This window comes from Polyodon spathula, chromosome 44 (assembly GCF_017654505.1).
Source record: "Polyodon spathula isolate WHYD16114869_AA chromosome 44, ASM1765450v1, whole genome shotgun sequence".
NCBI lineage: Eukaryota > Metazoa > Chordata > Actinopteri > Acipenseriformes > Polyodontidae > Polyodon > Polyodon spathula.
In genome coordinates, this window is record NC_054577.1 from 520,851 (window position 1) to 528,358 (window position 7,508).

A 7,508-nucleotide genomic window follows, 5' to 3' on the forward strand; every position below is an offset into this window, starting at 1 on the left:
ATTAAAATGATGCAAATAGCGTTGTGTTTGTTTAGTACATTTCACACTACACTTCCGACTGGTTTGCATGTGGTTTTCGCGATTGTGACAGACACTCTTTAGTGCATCCATCCCAAAGTGTTCATATTTATAACCAAATATGGTCATTCTGTGAAGGCAACAAAGGGTTGAGACTGCTCAGGGCAATAAAAGAAGTACATCCACTCTGACAGCCCAGTGGTGTAGTGGTAGTGACCTAGGTTCAATTCACGGTTAGCAAAACCAGAAAGGACAATGTTTATTTTATGTCCAAGCATTACGTTAGGATTTCAAAACTACAAGAACTGTAGTTGTTGTTGTTGTTAAATTGCGTTAGCGGCCTACAGTATGACCCCTGAGTGGCAGGTATCTTGAGGTGTGGTAGTGTGGCCTACAGTATGACCCCTGAGTGGCAGGTGTCTTGAGGTGTGGTAGTGTGGCCGAGCGGTCTAAGGCGCTGGATTTAGGCTCCAGTCTCTCTGGAGGCATGGGTTCGAATCCCATCACTGCCATAGGAAGTTTTTTTCACCCCTGCCCCCTTTTTCCCAAGAAACAAGAGAACGAGGTGTGACTCTAGAGACGAAGGATGATCTGCCACTGCGTGTGTCTTGATACACCTATTCTAAGGAAGTCAGCTGAAGCATTTGAACTGCTATTAATTATTTCATTTTTTCTTACAAATACATCAAGATGATAGTAGTTGTTGTTGTTGTTGTTGTTGTTGAATTGCACTAGCAGTGAATAGTATGGAACCTGGGGGTCTGGGGGTTTGAGCATTTGGGTTGTGATAGTGTGGCTGAGCAATCTAATAATGAATGAAGTCTCGAGAGGCGTGGGTTGAAATCTCTCTACTGCTATCTTGCTTTTAACTCTCCCCTCGCTCTTTCGAACTGCTGGAAAAGAAAATGTTCCATTCCATGGAAAATTTGAACATATGCAACTATGTGCCAATGGTGTAGTGGTATCATACAAAATTCCCATTCTTGTGACCTGGGTTCAATTCCCAGTTGGCGCAATTTTTCAATTTGGTTTTTTTTCATTCCAACGATTAAGATTTTTCTGTTGTTAAATTGCGTTACCAGCCTACAGTATGACCCGTGTGGCAGGTATCTTGGTGTGGTAGTGTGGCCTAGAGTATGACCCCTGAGTGGCAGGTATCTTGAGGTGTGGTAGTGTGGCCAAGCGGTCTAAGGCGCTGGATTTAGGCTCCAGTCTCTCTGGAGGCATGGGTTCAAATCCCATCACTGCCATAGGAAGTTTTTTTCACCCCTGCCCCCTTTTTCCCAAGGGTGCTCCCTCCAGTCCAGGGCAGGCTTGAGGACGATCTGTGGAAACAGTCGTATCTGCTTCCACTGCTCTGTACCCATGGCCCGGCCACGCAGGACTGTCATTAATTGATGAGTCTATTCGTGTTTCCACCCCCCTCCTCCTTCTCTCCCTCTCCCTCTCCCTCTCTCTCTCTCTCTCTCTCTCGAATTGCCTAAGTTTCTCCTCTCATAAAAAGCATGCTGTGTGTTTCCTTTCAGGCAGCTAGTGTAGGAAACTGTCAGACTGCATAAGAAAGTTTACAAACGAGAGGAGGCCATTCGGCCCATCTTGCTCATTTGGTTGTTAGTAGCTTATTGATCCCAAAATCTCATCAAGCAGCTTCTTGAAGGATCCCAGGGTGTCAGCTTCAACAACATTACTGGGGAGTTGATTCCAGACCCTCACAATTCTCTGTGTAAAAAAGTGTCTCCTATTTTCTGTTCTGAATGCCCCTTTTTCTAAATTCCATTTGTGACCCCTGGTCCTTGTTTCTTTTTTCAGGCTGAAAAAGTCCCTTGCGTCGACACTGTCAATACCTTTTAGAATTTTGAATGCTTGAATTAGGTCGCCACGTAGTCTTCTTTGTTCAAGACTGAACAGATTCAATTCTTTTAGCCTGTCTGCATATGACATGCCTTTTAAGCCCGGAATAATTCTGGTCGCTCTTCTTTGCACTCTTTCTAGAGCAGCAATATCTTTTTTATAGCGAGGTGACCAGAACTGCACACAATATTCAAGATGAGGTCTTACAAGTGCATTGTACAGTTTTAACATTACTTCCCTTGATTTAAATTCAACACTTTTCACAATGTATCCGAGCATCTTGTTAGCCTTTTTTATAGCTTCCCCACATTGCCTAGATGAAGACATTTCTGAGTCAACAAAAACTCCTAGGTCTTTTTCATAGATTCCTTCTCCAATTTCAATATCTCCCATATGATATTTATAATGTACATTTTTATTTCCTGCGTGCAGTACCTTACACTTTTCTCTATTAAATGTCATTTGCCATGTGTCTGCCCAGTTCTGAATCTTGTCTAGATCATTTTGAATGACCTTTGCTGCTGCAACAGTGTTTGCCACTCCTCCTACTTTTGTGTCGTCTGCAAATTTAACAAGTTTGCTTACTATACCAGAATCTAAATCATTAATGTAGATTAGGAATAGCAGAGGACCTAATACTGATCCCTGTGGTACACCGCTGGTTACCACACTCCATTCTGAGGTTTTTCCTCTAATCAGTACTTTCTGTTTTCTACATGTTAACCACTCCCTAATCCATGTACATGTGTTTCCTTGAATCCCAACTGCGTTCAGTTTGAGAATTAATCTTTTGTGCGGGACTTTGTCAAAAGCTTTCTGGAAATCTAAATAAACCATGTCATATGCTTTGCAATTATCCATTATCGATGTTGCATCCTCAAAAAAAATCAAGCAAGTTAGTTAGGCACGATCTCCCTTTCCTAAAACCATGTTGACTGTCTCCCAGTACCCTGTTACCATATAGGTAATTTTCCATTTTGGATCTTATTATAGTTTCCATAAGTTTGCATATAATAGAAGTCAGGCTTACTGGTCTGTAGTTACCTGGTTCAGTTTTGTTTCCCTTTTTGTGGATCGGTATTACGTTTGCAATTTTCCAGTCTGTCGGTACCACCCCTGTGTCAAGAGACTGCTGCATGATCTTGGTTAGCGGTTTGTAAATTACTTCTTTCATTTCTTTGAGTACTACTGGGAGGATCTCATCCGGCCCAGGGGATTTGTTTATTTTAAGAGCTCCTAGTCCCTTTAACACTTCTGCCTCAGTTATGCTAAAGTTATTTAAAACTGGATAGGAACTGGATGACATGTGGGGCATGTTGTCAGTATCTTCCTTTGTAAAAACTTGTGAAAAGTAATCATTTAACATATTTGCTATTTTTTTTTTCTTCCTCTACGATTTTGCCATTTGTATCTCTTAAACATTTAATCTCCTCTTTGAATGTTCTCTTGCTGTTGTAATATTGGAAAAACATTTTGGAATTGGTTTTAGCTCCCTTAGCAATGTTCATTTCTATTTCTCTCTTGGCCTTTCTAACTTCCTTTTTGACTTGCATTTGCAGTTCTGTGTACTCTTTCTGTGTACTTTCTTTTTGGTCCTTTTTTAATGCTCTGTAAAGTGCCTTTTTTCGCTGAATATTTTTTTTAATTGATCTATTAAACCATTTTGGCAATTTAGTTTTACATTTAGATTTGTCTACTTTAGGGATATAATTGTTTTGCGCCTCTAGTACTACGTTTTTGAAGAACAACCATCCTTCTTCTGTGGGTGTTTTCTCTATTTTACTCCAATCTACTTCTGTTAGTCTCTGTTTCATGCCTTCATAGTTTGCTTTTCTAAAATTGTAAACCTTAGCTTTAGTCTTTACTTTTGAGGATTTAAAAAACACTTCAAATGAGACCATGTTGTGGTCTGAGTTTGCCAGTGGTTCTCTGACCTCTGTTTTAGTTATTCTATCTTCGTTATTTGAAAAGACTAAATCAAGGCATGCCTCCCCTCTAGTGGGTGCCTTCACAAATTGTGTTAGGAAGCAGTCATTTGTCATTTCCACCATTTCTATTTCATCCTTCGCGCTACCCACCGGGTTTTCCCATTTTATTTGGGGGAAGTTGAAATCCCCCATTAGTATGGCTTCTCCTTTGCTACAGACATTTCTAATGTCATTGTATAATTGATGTTCTTACGTATAGCGCTAGTATTAATGGGAAGCTATCCGGTCAAATTGATGTTAAGTGTGGAGTAAGACAGGGCTGTCCGCTGTCCCCCCTGCTTTTTATTTGCTGTATAGAACCTTTGGCTCAGGCCCTTCGCAAGGATAAGATGATCAGGGGGCTGACTATCCCTGGGGGTGGAGGAGCTGAGGCAAAGTGTTTGTTGTACATGGATGACGTGAATGTGTTGTGCGTGGATGAGTATGCAATCAAGAGATCCTTGGTTCAGTGTGAACGTTTTTGTGTGGCCTCTGGGTCTAAATTGAACCGTGGGAAGTCGGAGTGTATGTGTTTTGGAGAGTGGAAGTGTGTGCCTGAGATTGGGTTATGTGTGAAAACGGATTTTATCAAAGTTTTAGGTGTGAAAATTGATGCCACAGGATCTGGTCTCAGCAATTGGGTCGACGTCGCGAAGAGGGTCGGACAGAAGCTGGGTCTCTGGGGGCTGAGGTCCTTGTCGCTGGAGGGGAAGGTGCTGGTGGTGAAGGCTGTGATCCTTCCTCTGCTGCTGTTTGTGGGGGTGGTGTTTCCGCCCACAAGGTCTGTGATTGTCTGCCTGAAGAGGAAGGTTTTTACATTTTTTTGGGGGTCCAAGTGGGAGCGCCTGAAGAGGGAGGTAGTGTGCAGGGGAGCAGAGAAGGGTGGGAAAGGGCTCCCCGATTTAGAACTGTTTTTATTTACGCACAGTTTTTGCAGGCACCTGGAAATGGTTTTGAGCAACAGGTGTAAAGGGGCACTGTTTGTTCGGTTTTTTCTGGGGCCTTACTTAAGATTTTTAGGAATTTTAAAGATTCTGTTGAGTGTGCCCACTGCTTTCCAGATGCCTTTTACCTATACTGCTCTTAAAACCTTTGTAAAGAAGAGACAGTTGGAGAGTATGGAGAAGGATACCCTTTTAAACCCCAAAAAATGTTTTGCTCTTGTGCAGGAGAGAGAGGATATGTGCCCTGTGAGGGGATTCCTAGGAGAACCAAGTGTGGCGTGGAGGAATGTTGCCCATCCTGCCCTGATGAACCGACACAAAGATCTGGCCTGGCAGGTAGTCCATGAGATCTTGCCAGTGAGAGCAGTTATGTTTGCTCGAGGCATGGGGAAGTCCCCTAGATGCCCTGTTCAGGGCTGTGGGGCAGAAGAGACGGTACGTCATCTGCTGTGGGAGTGCGAGGCTGCCAGACGGCTGTGGAAGAAGGCGACCCCCCTGTTGGCTGTGTTATCGGAGAAGACCGCCGTGAAAGAGCAGCTGGTTCGGTACGGGCCGAAGAAGAACGAGAAAGGATCATGGCAGCTCTGGTGTGCAGTGAACTGTTTTAAAGAGGCTCTTTTCAGAGCCAGTGACCTGCTCATTTTTTCAAAAGAGTTGGGCTGCCATGAGACGTACGAAATAGGCCTAAGAGCTGTCAAGGACTATGTGTCCAGTGATGCTAACAGGAGGGGTTGTGAAGAAGCAGAGGAGGTCTGGCAGCTGAAGAGATGGCCGGGTGGTGCTGGTGCCAGGGCCAGGTCGGAGTGGTTGGGCTCATCTGGGCAGGGTCAGGATGTTGTTTAAGGGCATGCTCTCTTGTGCACAAATAAAGGGGTTGATTTTAAAGTGTCTGTATTGTTATATTGTGTTTGAGAATCTGTGTGTAATATGTTTGTGTCATTGGTGATTGTATTTTGTGTATTTATTGTATATGGATTGTAGTGATTGTTAAAATGTATATGATTATCGGGAATGATTGCTGTATTTGAATTTATATACAATAAAAAAAAAAAAATGGAGCAGCAGAGCGTGATGAATGGAGAGCAATGAGCTGGTGATTAACCGCTCCTCCTTGCCGGGGACTGCAACTCCCCTCCGAGACCATTCTGATTATCACTGGCGATCACAAACCAGTAACAACACAGAGACCGCTGTTAAGCATATAGGTGTGTGATGTATTACACAGACCTTTTTTACTCGCTTTTCTGATGTTGCTTTGGATGAAAGCAATATAACGGAATAATAACATTCAAGCCTCGCTTTTTGCGCGGCGCTGTAAACGGATCAGTTTTATAAAAGGAAGCCTACGCATGTTTACTGCTGGTTTATATTCACATGTTTCTGTGTGTATTCGGCTGTTGTAACAATATTTTCTCACCTCTATATATATATATATATATATATATAGAGAGAGAGAGAGAGAGAGAGAGAGAGAGAGAGAGAGAGAGAAGCGTAATTCTAAGTCTCAATTGTTTTGGTGTAGCGTTCGTCCACTCTGTGTTTTGTCAGTGTATTCGTTTTGTTTGTCTATTTATTTTGTTTATTATGTTTACTGCTGGTTTATATTCACATGTTTCTGTGTGTATTAGGCTGTTGTAACAAAATTTTCTCACCAATATATATATATTATATATAAATAATAGAGAGAGAGAGAGGAAGTATTTTAGTTTTGCTGTCTCAGCCTGGGAGTCTCTCCAGTTGTAATACGTAGAGCATTAGATGTTCCTGTGAAATTTGGACATTTGTCTCCTTCCCCCCCCCCCGTGTTAAAGGGTTTTTTTCTATAAGCTCTTCTTGCGCCATTAAACAGAAGCGCTGTAAGGTGATGTCGCAACGCAGTCTCTGTGGCGCAATCGGTTAGCGCGTTCGGCTGTTAACTGAAAGGTTGGTGGTTCAAGCCCACCCAGGGACGGCATGTTTATATCTTTATTTATTTTCAGCTTGAATATTCCACAAAATTAATTACATAAATAAAACACAGTATTGAAAATAGCCGACTGATTAATGAGAACCCTTTTAACGAATACTTTTTAATTTTAATTAATTTGTAAACCGTTTAGTGTTGCAAAATAATATTTAAATTTGCGAGCAAATCTACTGCAAAACCCAACCTTGTCAAAAATTGAATAATAATAATAATAATAATAAAAATGGGCAACAGCCTTTTAAAAGAAATATATATTTCCTGTTTATTTTACAATTGAATTATCCAATATTTGCAGCATGGCTTAAAATAAACGAGAAAAAAAAAAACAAATTTAAGAAGAAAAAGGTTTATTAAATAACAAAACAAAATATTATAAATGTAAAATATTAAAGTGACTATCTCCCCCCAGCTCTGGTCTCAGCGGTTCCAGTAATGAAAAGAGATTCCCCTGCTATACTGTCCGGGTCAGAGGGCCTCGTCATAGTGGGACTCCCCCCGGGCATCGCACTCCGAACCCGGCCGGCTCCCTCTCAGCATGTCCGGAAGACCCGAAGCGGACCCAGCGGCACTCGGCGAGGGCTCCAGGGCTGTGCTGCGCTTCTCTGACTCATTTTGGGTAAATGTCGCGCTCTCCTGTTCTGAAAGCACACCTGGAAAAGATCAAACGTTTGCTCATATGAGGTAGCGTGGCCGAGCGGTCTAAGGCGCTGGATTAAGGCTCCAGTCTCTTTGGAGGCGTGGGTTCGAATCCCACCGCTGCCA

At 42.3% G+C, this 7,508-nt stretch overlaps 5 non-coding genes and 1 pseudogene across 5 annotated transcripts; all 6 read left to right on the top strand.

The window, feature by feature from the left end:
- The first annotated feature begins 448 nt into the window (after window positions 1-448).
- Window positions 449-530, top strand: trnal-uag. Its single transcript has one exon. It is a non-coding gene; the product is annotated as a tRNA-Leu (tRNA).
- A 432-nt stretch (window positions 531-962) lies between these two features.
- On the top strand, window positions 963-1,033 carry trnag-ccc. Its single transcript has one exon. It is a non-coding gene; the product is annotated as a tRNA-Gly (tRNA).
- Window positions 1,034-1,186: 153 nt separating this feature from the next.
- Window positions 1,187-1,268, top strand: trnal-uag. The gene has a single exon. It is a non-coding gene; the product is annotated as a tRNA-Leu (tRNA).
- Window positions 1,269-5,782: 4,514 nt separating this feature from the next.
- On the top strand, window positions 5,783-5,930 carry LOC121305748 (annotated as a pseudogene).
- A 727-nt stretch (window positions 5,931-6,657) lies between these two features.
- Window positions 6,658-6,731, top strand: trnan-guu. The gene has a single exon. It is a non-coding gene; the product is annotated as a tRNA-Asn (tRNA).
- A 695-nt stretch (window positions 6,732-7,426) lies between these two features.
- Window positions 7,427-7,508, top strand: trnal-aag. The gene has a single exon. It is a non-coding gene; the product is annotated as a tRNA-Leu (tRNA).